The sequence below is a fragment of the Chaetodon auriga genome, chromosome 12 (genome assembly GCF_051107435.1).
Source record: "Chaetodon auriga isolate fChaAug3 chromosome 12, fChaAug3.hap1, whole genome shotgun sequence".
Lineage (NCBI taxonomy): Eukaryota > Metazoa > Chordata > Actinopteri > Chaetodontiformes > Chaetodontidae > Chaetodon > Chaetodon auriga.
The window spans coordinates 3,019,537-3,034,866 of NC_135085.1; the positions used below are offsets into that span (position 1 = coordinate 3,019,537).

At 39.2% G+C, this 15,330-nt stretch overlaps 1 protein-coding gene across 1 annotated transcript in view; it reads right to left on the minus strand.

Annotated features, from left to right (window-relative positions):
• Nucleotides 1–9,862, minus strand: part of LOC143329349 (cadherin-18-like) — a 194,364-nt gene extending 184,502 nt beyond the window's left edge. Inside the window, exon 1 of the mRNA XM_076745192.1 lies at nucleotides 9,659–9,862. The gene's annotated coding sequence lies outside the window, so the exon portion shown is untranslated. The remainder of the gene's footprint in view (nucleotides 1–9,658) is intronic.
• Between the last annotated feature and the right edge of the window lie 5,468 nt (nucleotides 9,863–15,330).

Genomic DNA, 15,330 nt, shown 5'->3' on the forward strand with positions numbered 1-15,330 from the left:
AGAATAAACCATTGGCTTAAACTGTAAGGGTTTTTTTTTTTTTTTTAATTTAAACAGGACATTACGTTGTGAGACCTAATGTAACTTCCTCCGTTAGTGGTTTCTTTCATTAGTTCAATGATCTTATTTCATGTTGCTGCCATACAGTGTATTGCTCTCCAGCAGCTTTTCATATGAACAAAAGCACTTTACAATAGGGAAATCACAAGATATAAAATTAATGTTGTTTTCACATCAGGTGGGATGGAAGGTAGTGATGGCAAAAATTCCTGCTTATGACTCACAAGTGTTCCCATCATTGGATAACTTAAGATGGTTATGTGATAGAAGAGTTGAGGAGAATTTTAAAAAATATACTGTATGTGATTAAAATAATATCCTATCCACTTAATTAGGGTTTAATGACATAAATGACAGACTTTGGCTGGTATGAGACTTCTTCGCTTGTTCATTGTGTTCAGAAACTGTTTTCCAGTATTCCATAATTACAACTTCAGTGTTGATGTAAAATGTATTTGCAAAGTGCCAACTGGTAGTAACAGTAACTTATAATATAAATATGAATACATACACAGAAAAAAGAAACCTTATGTGCACATGTGCCATTACAAACCTTATCATCTGTGACTTTATGCGTCACAGCTGACACATTCATTCAGTGTTGCTGTGTCCACCGGGCACAAAGTGTGAGCCTGATGGGAGCAAAATGACAGTTTTTGTCATTGCGCTCTTTTTACAATCGTAAGTCAGCTGATATAAACAGACAAGTCCGCCCGCTAGATCTTGGTCTGCTCACAGAAATTTGTGGTATTGAGTTTCATGCTTTAGTCTTTATTATTGAAAGTAGCAGCAGCGGCAGTGGATTATTTTTCTCTTGCACATCTTGGAGGAATCTCAGCACAGAGAGCTGTCAGTCATAATCTCATTTAAATGCTGAACATCTGTTTCCACACAGTGAGTTTCTATACGAACTTGATTTCTGTAGCAATAGCATGATTATTAGATGTTTCAACTCTCTGGAGTCTAATTTCATCTGATTATTTATTTTACTTTATTATTAATTATTGTTTTCTTTTGTTATTTTTTTTAGTGTAACCTATGATCCAAAAGCCAGGCCATATGGCTCTAAGGATAGTGATACCTGTTGATTAGTCCACCACTTTGGTTCAGATTGAAACAATATACAGTATATTGAATGGACTGCCATTCATGCCCCCTGGATCATTAATCCTAAAGGCCAGGTTACACTTGACAATAACTAGTTTGTTCAACGTGCGTTGTTCATAGCTGTTCTGAATACCCACCCTAGAAGGTGGAGTGAAAAGCCACTGCCATAGAGAGGGTAGACATGTGACATGTGATATCCTTTGAATATGGGGATAATGGATAATGGTGATACACATTGCTGTGTACTTGTCTGTAGTCCTGGTAACATCAATCCTGCCTTGGAGGCAAATGTCATAAATATCCCATTCAAGATGCTTATTGGGTTGACTACAATGCTAGAAAATTATTATGACCCACTTTACTCTGGACAACTGGTCATCCTGTTTAGTTCACTTTCAGTCAGCAGGTAGTTGAGGTCTCCCACAAGAAAAGTCTCCAATGCCCTCCAAAACTTAAGGAAGCCTAGTGCATATCCACTCACTTTTAAATATTATTATTTAAATACCACACAGATGTTTTTTTTTTTTTTTTCACTTCAATTTTTGTACAAGCTGTTTAGAAATATTGTGGAACCCATTAAGTGATGTTTATTGCGCCTGAACTTTTTCTTATTCTTGATTTAAGCTGCAGTTTGAAATAAATAACATATTACATTTTCTCAAAATACCACACTGGTCCCTCACATGGATAGCATGATTACTTGTTTTGCTGTAATCACCACGTTGCTTCTTCATTTGATATCACTTGGCCTTTACCTTTCCCTAATACTCAGTGGATTCGTCTTGGAAATCAGTTTAATATTTTCACTTACTTTGATAAGGTGTAGGTTTGATGTAACTGGTTTGACATTTATGGTTTGATTGGATAAGCAAGACCTGTCCTGGATATTCCTAGCCTCTCTAGCAAAGCATGCTGGGATATGCTTCGACCCTTGTGAGCCTGAAGGAACCCCCAGTTAATCTTCCTGGCCTGTGAAAATCTATCACCAGACAGAGAATGTTAATACTACCCAATTTTGCATAACTCCGACACTACAGGACAGTTGAAGTTATGCCAGGATCAGATTACATGAATCTAGCCTGTTTTTGAGATAATTTTGTTGTAGCCGACCAATTGCCAGTGTTCAACTGTGAACGACAACCAGGCATCTATACCCATGTAGTGTGATACGCTAAACGATCTGTTGTGCAATGTCGCAACACCCCGTTGAAAAGACTAGCATGTCAGATTGTTTTTGCCTTGACGCAACTAGTGTGACATTTCCCATGTTCCTGAGCCTTTACCAATCAGGTGCTCTCTGCAGAGTGCAGTCAGGTAACCATGGTGAGGAGGAGGAGAGATGCTAAGGTTGCTGCTGTCAGGTGGGTAGCTGAGTAGCTGGTTATGCTGTCACAACATTATCTCCGGTCCTAGTTGCGGAATATGGTTATCATTACTAATTCCAGATCAAAGTAACCTGTTTGATGTAGCCAACATGGCCAAGCCTGCTCCTTGTAGAATAAATAATTGTGGAAATAAAATTACTATATGTAACCATCTACCCAGTGGATGTATGAGTAAATGGGCTGAAGTTTATGTCGCCTCATGCATTTACTTTTAATGTTATGGCACATTCGCAGCACTTCTTTTTTCTTTCTTTTCTTTTTTTTTTCGGTACACAAGACCACCAGCATCACACACAACGCTTCAGACAGTTTGATTGACATATGTGTAGTCTTGCCAGTCTTGCCACCAAGACATGGTAAGAGTTTATGGCACTGTGATCATGACGTAGATCGTGTAGTCTGATCCTGGCATTAAGGAAATATCAAGACAAACAATATATGATTGAGATGTGATTTGGGTTAGGCAATTATAGCATAATAAAACAAAGATTCTTGCAGTTAATAAAAAGGCGTTAACTGAAGGTCTGTGACAGAATACAAACTCTGGTCTCCTGCATGAAAGGCACACATCCCATCCCACCCCGACCAACACACACTGTCAAACCCAACAGCATATCTTAATACTACTACTACTACTACTACTAATAATAATAATAATAATAATAATAAAAACTAAAAAAAAAATACCAGTTAACGTAATGCAATCCTCAAAATTTAAAGTTAACCAACATGGTGTGTACACTCAACGCCATTGAATTAGCGTGAGCATGCCAAAAATAATTATATAAAAAAGTGATTTTGAGTGTATTTAGTTTTTTGAAGCATTTGAAGTTGTGGTTATTAATTCCAGAATTCCAGGAAATATTCCTCTAAATCGAGTACATAATAACACTGCTCAACCAATCATCACAATATAATACCAAGGGCCAGATCTACTAAAGTTTTGCATGTGTAAAAACGTGCACAAACACATTGCACGCGCAAAAAAATGTACGAACTGATCGTCTGCCGTAATGAATATGCAATATGGGGCGTTTACACGCAATTGTGCGTGTGCTGGGAGGAGAAAATGTAAATATATTAATTTAGCACCCGCAACGTGAATTATCAAACCTGAGAGCAATTTTGCTCATAGAAATTGCGTCTATATTTAACACGTGTCAAAAGGAGGTGCAAACGGTTTGTATGCGTAATTGCGCACACATGGCTGCGGTTATTATCGCAAGAAGGAGACATCGAAACGATGAAAGGAGACGCACAGAACGCATATTTCATCCCCGTGGGAACATTTCCCGAATGAACGAGGAAACTTTAAAACATATCGCCTATCCAGCATTGCTATTTTGGAACTGTTGGAGGAACTCAGAGTGGATTTGGAGCCAGCCACAAGAAGGAAGTTTACTTTTTTTTTTTCTTTACATCTGGGTTATTCCAGCGTACGGTGGCTATTACAGCTAGGATCTCCCAATCGTCCTAAGTGCCATGTCGCGCCGGATGGCCAAGTTTATTAGGTTTCCATGCACTGGGCACTCATTGAATGAGACCAAACAAAACTTTTTTTGCAGTTGCTGGATTTCCCAGAGTTATATGAGCGATTGACTGCACCCATGTACAGCTTGTGCCCCCCGCAGACACTGAGCATGTGTACAGAAATCGCAAACACACGCATTCACTGAATGTGCAGTGTGTTTGTGATGCCAAAGGGATCATTACCAACGTTGTGGCAAAATATCCGGGGTCAGCACATGATTCTTTCATTCTGAGAAACAGTTTTCTGTTTTCCAAGTTGCAAGATGGCGAGTTTGGAGATGGCTGGCTTGTAGGTGAGTCAATTTGTAAAATCTTTTGTAGGTGACAGTGCATACCCCCTACACCCCTTCCTCCTGACACCTGTTCTCAACCCGACCACTGCCAGAGAAATAAGGTACAACGAGATCTGTTTTATTTGCAGACTTTTTTTGTACGTCAATTTTTCTTTTGTTCGTCTTCTTGATATCTTCTTTTCACTTCATCCACTGTTCACATCATTTTGCCAGCAGCATTTACTTTTTCACAAATTTCTTCCCATATAGCTTTCCTTTGTGCAACAGTCAGATTTCTTTGCTGTCACTCATTTAAGTGTTTATTGGCTTCATCTACCAACACCTCTAATTCAATAGGGTCGAATTTCACTTTGTGCTTTCTTCTCTCCAAACTCGCCATGCTGCAAAACATGAAACACGCAAAAACCTCATTGAAATAGGGTGTCTCTCTCCGTTTGCACCTGTTGACATTTACACAACCACTCCTAGTAAATCACCCGCAAACTTCGGCTCAGCCTCACGCACAAAATTCCAGATTGCACAACGAAATTAGTACATGCAAATTGGGATCTTAGTAGATCCAGCCCCAAGTCAGCTAAACTTCAAGGATATCAATCTGTCCATTTAGGAGGCACAAGAGATTGTGACTCAGTTACACCTGCTTTGATGCAAATGAAAGTAACAGGTGCAATGGAGGGGCAAAAGCAATACAACCCCCCAAAAGGGAATGGTTTTGCATGTGGTGGCCACAGCCAATTGCTCTCCTTATCCTTCCTGAGTGACTCTTCCATAGTTTTGAGTTCTGTTAGTGTCCTTATCACCACTATTAGCATGAGGCGGTACCTGCAGCCTAGTCAGGTTGCACAGGTAATCCAGCTCCTCCAGGATGGCACATCCATGCATGCGGTCACAAGGTCTCCCAGCACAGTCTCAAGAGTGTGGAGGAGACATCAGTAGACGGACTGTTACACAAGCAGAGCTGGTGAAGGCCATAGGAGGCCATCAACCCAGCAGCAGGACTGCTATGTGCTCCTTTGTGTGCGAGGAGGAACAGGACGAGCACTGCCAGAGCACTAAAAAATGACCTCCAGCAGGCTACTGGTGTGCATGTTTCTGATCAAGCTGTTAGCAACAGACTCCATAAGGATGGTATGAGGGCCCAACGTCCTCTAGTGGGACCTGTGCTCACAGCCCAGCACCATGCAGCTCGATAGGCATTCGCCAGAGAACAGCAGAATTGGTAGGTCTACCGCTGGTGCCCCCTTCTCTTCACAGATGAGAGCAGGGTCACACTGAGCACATGTGACAGGTATCACAGAGTCTGGAGACACTGTAGAGAACTTTATGCTGCCTGTAACATCATCCAGTGTGACCCTTTAGGCGGTGGGTCAGTGATGGTCTTGGGAGGCATATCCTGGGAGGGTTGCGTGGATCTCCATTTCATAGTCAATGGTACAATGACTGCTGTTAGGTACTGGGATGAAATCCTCAGAGTGATTGTCAGACCTTACACTGGTGGAGTGGACCCTGGGTTCCTCCTGGTGCAGGACAAAGCCCAGCCTCATATGGCCAGAGTGTGTAGGTCGTTCCTGAATGATTAAGGCATTGATGCCATTAACTGGCCTTCACGTTCTCCTGACCTAAATCCAATTGAGCACCTATGGGACGTTATGTATTGGTGCATCCGACGCCACCAAGTACCGCCACAATCTGTCCAGAAGCTCACCGGTGCACTGAACCAGGTCTGGGAGGAGATTCCCCAGGACGCCATCCATCAACTCATCACTACTCAGTCACATTATGAGTTGCTGTAATGAAATTCATGCAAGTTGGATCAGCCTGTGATTTCAATTTTTTACTTTGATTTTCTGTGTCATTTTAAATCCTGCCCTCAGTGGGTTGATGGTTTTGGTTTCCATTGACCGTTGTTGACTTTGTTCTCAACAAATTATACAATGTACATCAGTAAAGATTTTCAACTTGAATAATTTATTCATCATGATCTGATGTGTGAATTAAGGGTTCCCTTAATTTTATAACTTTATATATGTGTGTGTGTTCATGTGTATGTTGAAACTTAAAGACACCTACAGTGGCTGGCTGGTTCTGTTACAAGACCTATACAGATCCCCACTGGGTCCTTGACCTTAATGAGAACCCTTAATGACTAGTGAACTCAACTCTGACTCATAATGCCCCAAAGCACCATGTGTGGGAACCACTTGCAATGCTTTATCTACCCATGAGGAGGAGCAGTGATTATAAAACCTCACACTGTTTATTGCTGTAGTTCACCTGTTTTACTTTGCCCAGTGCTGCTGTTATACTAAAATTATTTTTGAAACTTTTTGTAAAACATTGACACAGATATTTGTTTTTAGTTAGCATAAAACAAAACAACAAACAAACTAACAAAGGAATAATTTAATGTATTACTTCAAATTCAAATTCACAAGAGGGGACAACTGATTAAGAATTTGACATAGACAGCGTTTTACAAAGTTTGTCACTGTTTCGATCTCTGACTCTCTCGCATCAATATTGTCCATGATTAATAATTATATCTATTCTGTATCTGTTTAAGGCTGTTGGTGAGCCTTTGTGTGATTATAGTGTCAGTTGAAACAGACTATGTAAAACATATGTTGTGCTTGCAAAAGAAACTCTGATTCTTATTATGCTGGCTGAGACATGACACACACAGATGGTCAACATTCAACAGACATTGTGTTCACAAACATCTCCTGTTATTCTTGGCAGATAAGAGAACCCAACCAATTAGCATTAGCATTACATTGGACATTTTGTTTGCACTTAATGGTCAAATGTGCCATCCCAACAGGTCTCCCTACGCCTAACACACCTTGCATCAGGTTGTAATGTGTCACCAATCTGGGACAGATGGACCAGTGATTTTGTTTGGACTGATCTATGCTACCTCAAGGTGTTAGTTTCATCTTTGAGTTCACCCAGGTCATCTTCTTAAATCTTGATGATAGAAGAAAGCATATCAAACCTAAGTTACAGGCCTTGAGAAATGAATTGGATCCTCTCTCAGGGATAGATGAAGTTTTAATTTTCTTCACTATAAACTTCACTTATGTTCTGTTTTCTGTTTATGTTTTCATTGCATTGCTAAGTTTTGGTGTCCCCACTTGCACATGATATTGTGATTGGATCAGCTCTTCAACCAATCAGATCAATTACCCATATGATATATAGTAGGAGAGCACCACAGAGCCAGTTGCTTATTGAAACTCTTGCTGAAGCCAAGAGGGAAATGTCATTTACATTGAGAAGAGCCTTCAGCACCATTCTTTGTTCTTCTTTCAAAGAGGAAATACTCTCCGATTCAGTCAAGGCAAGGCAACTTTATTTACACAAGGCATCACATACAGATAATATGGCAGATAGATAATGTTTTGCTATGTTGATGTCTTAACAATGCAGATCATTGACTGATGTATGTTAATAGGAGTAACTTAGTGCAGCTCTACCTAGTCCACACATGCAAAAATAAATTATGTTGTTGCAATGTCTAAGTTTGAATGTGATTCAAATTTTATCCTGGTATTAATGTAGTGATTATTTCACAGATGAACCTTGTAACCAATGCCTAAAACAAAGAAGAAAAGCACAAAGAAAAAAAAAAAGGAACGAAAGAAAAAAGAACAATGCGCCGTTCTTTTGAACATCTCTTGGAAAGGAATGGATGTATCAGAATGATTGGGGTCCCTTCAAAGAGGCATAATTCCCATCACTACAATCCATCCAACATTTGTCATTTCAAGCCTAAAATGTCAAGCTGCTGATGAGATGTTAAACTACTGTCATAGGCACTTTCTGCACATTTTTCACAATTAAAAACTACCACTAAAGGTAAATCTGGGTGACCTTTTAATGTTAAAATCAGCACGGGGTGGGGGGCTGGAGCCTATAGCTGACACTGGGTGAGAATGGGTGAGAAGCTGGATACACCCAGGGCAGGTTACCAGTCAATCACAGAGCTGACACAGGTCTGACAGTGATGAACATCCATTAACACCCACATTCACTAGTTAACCTAACTCCATGTCTTTCAATCATCTTTGGACTGTGGGCGGAAGCCAGAGCGTCGAGAGGAAACCCACGCAGGCGTGCACTCCACATTGAAGGCCCCAGTTGGGTTTGAACACAGAACCTTCTTGCTGTGAGGCAACAATGCTAACCACTACATCACCACCAAATGTTAAGTTTAATGGAAAACACTGGTGGAATGACCGGAATTAACTGATGAATGAAAGCAATATTTGTGTTAAAATGAGAGAGCAAGTGTTGCACTGATGGGATTATTGCTGTGGAAGTGGATGTACTGGTTTGAGTTTGCAGTAACTGGGTTAACAGAAATAATTAGAAATAAATGCTCTGATATAAGCCTGATCCAAATAAAAGGCTGGTTCTCTTTGCTGTTGAGGTAAATACTGTAAACGTTACATTACTGGCTGCATTTGGACAGATCAATGATCTCCAGGAAAATGGCAAAAACAACACAGACATGAACCAAAGATGAAGGCAAAATAACCAGCAAATGGGATCATCAAATTAAATGGTGCATTCCTGCACATCTCTCTTAAACTTTTCAGTTGGTTTAAATTGGGCGCATTTACATATGAAAAGCCAAATCTCGATTTACCAAGGGATTTACACATTTTACTGCTTTGCATCGTTGAGAAAAGTCTCATCCCTGGTAGAAAAGCTTAGAAAAATCACACTCCTATAGGCTTATAAAATACACAGATAAGGTTGGTTGTTTTAAAAATCTGCATTCATCCAGCTGCCTGGACTGTCATGCAAGACTGCAGAGAATTGATCACAGTCCACTGTGCAAATGATTTCCTTTAAGCTCTGCTCTGCCTGGAGTCAAACACTACCAATACACACACGGAAAAGGCTATAGGAGATATAGTGCAGTCATATGAAGAATATTCTCCATGGCCAAAACCAGCATCTTAACATATAGAGAAGCTCTTTACTCAATTGTTAGTCATCTACACACATACATGTGCTCTACAATAAAACACATAATATATATATATATATATATTACCTCTCTCTCTCACACACACACAAGTAGACAGCATAGTATACCAATTGCAGACACTTTTTCTATCACACACATACAAGAGAAAAAGCTGCAGCCGCTAAATTGCATTTTCCAAGCACTGAAGCTGTAGTGAAAGAAAGATAAAGATGGAGAAGAATTGAGCAAAGATGAAAGGAAAATGAAGAAAGAGAGGTAGAGAGGAATGGAGTGGTGGATCTTACCTCGTGCAGATGGATGTGTTCGAACTCCCCCTCCTCAGGCTGCACTACTCTCATCTGTCTGTTTACCTCTCTCTCGATCCTGCTCACTCACTCTATGTCTGCCCGCCACTGTGGACAAGCAAGTATCTCTGCCTCTCTGTGGTTGTAGCACTAAGGAGAATAAAAGACCGCCTCTGTTCAGTCTGTCACCACCCCTCTCTCTTTTCACTCTCTCCCCTCTGTTCTATTTTTTAATCTCTCTCTCTCTCTCTCTCTCGCTCTCGCTCTCTCTCTTATGTATATATAAATAAATATATATTTGGTCTTTTCCCACTCTGCCAGCTTGCAGCCTCTGCATCTGCAAAGGGAGTCCATGATTGGCTGCTGCACACACACTCACACACACACACACACACACACACACACACACACACACACACACACACACAGAGAGAGAGAGAGAGAGAGAGAGAGAGAGAGAGAGAGAGAGAGAGAGAGAGAGAGAGAGAGAGAGAGAGAGAGATTGTGAACCAGTGGCTACAACCCATAAAGGTGAGACTATGATTGGCTCCACACACTGATTTGTGCAGTTTGCTCACTCACCTTTCGGTCACTTTCTCTTCATGTCTCACTTTATCTTTTTCAGATTTTATTGAAATCAAACTTTTTAAAAAGCCACAGAATAAGAAGCATGTCCCAAGTCTTAAAAATTAGGACTGAAATAAAAAAAAGCCAGTGTACCACAGCTCTGACTTCTCCTCAAGCCAACTATTTCTCAAGCAACTGACTGACTCAGTAATGATGAAACTCTCTGCTCTCTATTCTGCTACTGATGAGTGGTCAGGCTTTCATCTTCTCTGCTGGACCAGTGGTGGGATTTCACCTAACCTGTCTGTCTACTCTGTATCACTTTCATCTTCTCTGACTGATGGTACTCTATATAAAATACCTTCTCTATCTGTGACGACAGCGTTATTAGTAGAGATAGAAATTATGGCTCAAATATAAATAAGACCCTTTTTTGTAATAAGCCAGAATCATCCTTTAATGGAGGAGTGTGGGGGATTTAGTGGCATCTAGTGGTTTGGTTGCAGATTGCAACCAACTGAATACCCTACACACATCAAAGTCCATCGTTCACTGGAATTATATAAAAATGCAATAGAGCTGGCCTTCTAATGTCAGTGCACAGTAACCCTCAAAGGATTAACTTTGCAATCACACAACTGCCTTCAGTCAAGGACATGACTGTTCAAATGTCATGACATGGAAAGCGCTTCATCTCTACCAACCATCCTGTTTGATCTAAGTGCAGTATTATGAGTTAGTCATTAGAATTTTGGAAATGCGAACACTTTTAATACAACAAAACTTCTGTTACACAGTTAAATATTCTTTTGTATTGGTGATTATATTATACCCAGTGATTTCAAAAACAAAACCAAAAAAAAACAAAAAAACAAAAAAAAATTTGTTTGCCTCAAGGCATCTTTGGAAAAGAGTCAAAATATGACTATATTGTACACCGTCTGTTCAACTGGTTAACATATTTCATTTAAATGAAGTAAGATGAAAGATCTGATTGTTGACTGTATATTCTGAGACAAGTCATACCAACTCTCTGATAAAGGTTTGGTTAGGTTTGGGTTGAAATAAGGACTTTGTGTCCTTTGTGTGCAGACTTTGTCATTCTATCATACCATCACCTGATTTCCTCCTTTGCTCTTATAATTTATATATTATATTTTTTGTGTTATTACATGACTTCCCAGCAGTAATACTTAACTTTAAGATTAATGTATCATCCTTTTCAGCACTGTGGACTGCTAATGGTAGAAGGCTTTTAAAGAATAACAACACTAAATCCACTTATTGAGTTACTAAAATGTATGTAAAGTAACTCTACCCATACCACCAATGCATTGTGGTTCCAGTCGATAATATTTATTGCAACTATAGTTCTGTGCCTTTTTCCTGAGAAAATTAAGTAATGCATGTTGCTTTGTAAAGTTCAAGAGCATTTTCGTAAAAACTTCTAGAAGAAAATAAAAACACAATCGTAGAAAGTGTTGTGATGGCTATGTATAACCCAATTTAAGGTCCTTTATAGCATTTTTGTAAAAACAAACAAACAAAAAAACAACATTAAGTCAGGATTTCTATATGTGTTTAACATTAGACTCAAACAACACTGGCTTACAAATCAGACTGAGGAAACAATAAATTTGAATAGTATTGATTTGCAAAATCACTGAAAATAGCTTTGAACATTTTATTTGTCAGAATTGTGTTTGACTTCTTTTCTGTTTGACATCTGTTCTAATTGTTCTTCTCCAATCATCAGCATCCTCACTTTCTTCTCCAGCTTTGGTGCCATACTGATCACCTTTAAATCAAAGAGTAAGCTGCTGACATATTCTGTCTTGCACTTTCCGCAGGAGATGTTTGACTGTCTGTAGGTGAACTTCTGTGTTTGTTATCACTGCTGCTCTGAATAGCAAAATTGGTTTGGCTCAGTAATGGGCCAAACAGCCCACTTACAATCAGCAATGAATTATGGTCCACAAGTGGTCCAGATCTGGTAGCCAGTACGCAGGCCACATGTGGCTCATGACATAGCCATACCTCAACCAACTGTATGACCATAGCAAACCCTGTTCTGGCACATATTTTGTACCAGACAAGTTTTAGCACTGGTTCCAGATAGCTTCAACTGAACCACCCCTTTAATACACAAGCTTGCGAATTTTGCCCCAAATGAAAAATGCCTAAACATCGACAGTATAATGAACACTGATGGTTTTACACATCAAGCTATTTGCAAAAACTGTAAAATGTTTTCTTCCATCTTCTCCTCTCACCTCCTTCCTCCTCTTCTCTGATCCCCCCACACTGTCAGCACTGCATATATAATAATGTGTAGACAAATATTTTAGTGAGGAAATTCAGCCAGTGCACACTCAGCCTGAATATTAGTTTTGGCAATGGTTTCCAAATGTTCAAGCAAACAAACTAACAACCAAACAACTTCTGAACATCCATACCACGTTTCAGCGGATTAACGAGTCCTATTCTCATCACGTTCTTTCGCCTCATCCTGTCGCCTGCCATGAGACATTGGACAAACCAATACAAAGAGAGACATAACTACATGTATAAGTGTATACTGTATATTTCAACATAAACATGTCTTTGAAGGGATCTACATACCTGCACATTACAAAAGAAGAAAATAAAATAATGTCCTACACTGTGAAATTTAATTTAAAGACCACTGACCTCACTCTTCCTCTTTCTGCGCCCTGGTTGGAACTAGAGTGAGAACTGAGAACACTCAAAGACGCAAGATCAAATGAATGATTTGTCTGTGACCAAATTCTCTTCCATCATTACTACATGGAAAGGAATGTTCTTGTTCCTAACAACACATTTATTAATTTCAAAGAATGTGCAAATCTTTACAAATGGTGTGCACCACTACATTCTTTTTCTTTTGAATTGATCTGTTGAGGACTTTCCATCACTTCCAAGGTAAGTGCGATTGATGGCTTGAGGTAGTTTAAGCCTAGCTTCATTGGGGTCATGCGCAAAAATAAAAAATAAATAAATAAAACAAAAGCAATTTTAAGTAATGCCTGACATACCATTAGTTGAATTTAAAGGTAGAGGTGACGGAAAAGAAATTTAGATGATGTGAAAATAATTCTGGTCTTATGGGGCTTCCATCCATCTCCAGAGCAGTCTTGGGATTTTACAGCTCTTGTCACATCAATTTTATTTGAAGGCAATATGCACACACATTTTTTTTTTGTACAAACTGAAGGCACAACTTCAGCTTCATTTGTGTTGACAAAGAAAACAATATGAAACATCTGAAGAGAAGCAATCGTAACCATAAATATATTCCTTAGCCAACTAAAATACAAGAGCAACTTCAGGGTTATTTGTCTCAATGTAGGGGTGGAACAACAACAAACATGTTTTGGAATGATACAACACTTACATAGCTCTGCAGCTTCTCTCTAATCATGAAACTCTTGACATTGGTGCAGAGGTTGGAAACCACATCAATCTTCAACTCTTTTGAGTCAGTTAGATAATGAAATAAGTGCGTCACCTGTTTATATTCATTGTATGAATATAACCACAGTGTACACTCTTCCTTCTTTTCAAATTGATGAACTTGTTTTGGGAAGTTTATCTGAAACCATGGAAGCTGGACTAGACAAAATGCAACAGCACAAGGGACCAGTCGTGCTGATCTGCAAATCTTCATCTGTTGCTTGTCTCAAACTGTCATTAGTTCTGTGCCTTGCAGTGACCTCAGGAAATGTTATTCAGTTAGATTTGCAGACGGAATGTGTGACTTCACACCTCTGATAAAGGCTTGGCCTCAGGTATCACACATAGGTGATCTATCAAATACATCACTACTAAAACTACAAGAATGGCAAATATATGTAAGCAAATAAATATAGCAACTAACAGCATGTGAACAGATTACTGCGCAAGTAGGCCTGTATTTTCAGCCATTTTGTAGGCTATTTTTTAAGTATGGCCTCCAATTTCTTTAACAGAAATGTTCATTACATAAAATACTACTCATAATTACACCATGTATTAAAAGAGACTAAATTCTATGATGTTGCCACTGTCCATTCTATGCCTATTAACAGTAAATGCATTTTTTCTCTCTTTTTTTGATCACCTAGTCACACCTTTAAAATAATGTATCATACCTAGCTACAGGGTCCACAATGTCTCATCACTAACTTAAACGTTTCTGTCCCTTCCCTGCTCTAAGTTGCTCTGAGAATTTTCCTAAATGGGCCCAGAATTTCACATTAATGAAACATGCCACCAGCTACATTGTCAATGTTGTAGCTTGTTTCTGAAATGATTGTCCATCCTTTGGCAGAGAGGGATGGTACATTTAAAGGATGCTGAGAAGTGCTGACAGAACAATGAGGAATACCAAATTCAACTTTCAACTTTTTTTGGTCTCCTGTCCTCTCCGTCTCTGTGTGTGGGATTTTGGGTCCTGTAATTTCCAAAACATAACACATTAACGAGGACATGCAAACTGAGAACCTGTTAAGCACGAGGAATTGTGTTTTTATAGATTGTGTTTTATGTATTCTACAAAAATGAAATTATTTTTAATTTGTCAGTTACTGAATGTGTTGAATACTGCAATGTCTTACAAAATTAGTCTTTTATTAAAGTCAGTTTAATAAAAGACAAATTTTGGAAGGCATTCACTTGTCCAAGTCATTTCTGTGCTAGCAATTTTCAGGGCTTTCATTCTACATTCTACAGTTCTATACCACATTTTACAGTTATAAAGTGTTGTTCTGCATTATGGTAGGTACTCTCTAGAATAACAGTTCAATGGTGGCAACTGTCAGTGCAAGTTGTTTACTGAAATTTAACAGGGAAATTTCTTACAGTGTGCATATTTGAAACTTTAAGTGGAGGGTTGCACTAAACTCCAGCTCTAGAACAACAACATTGTTCTAGATCCAATTAGTTGTCCAGTTCACTCATTGAAATACCTAAGGGAATGAGTTATTCTGTTACTACCCAGGTTGTAACTGTGTCAAGGGAGGGTGGAGGGAGGTCTGGAGAAGGGACTTAGGGACAGAGCAGAGAACCTCAGATGGACGGTCCATGAGCTGAACTGATGAGAGGAA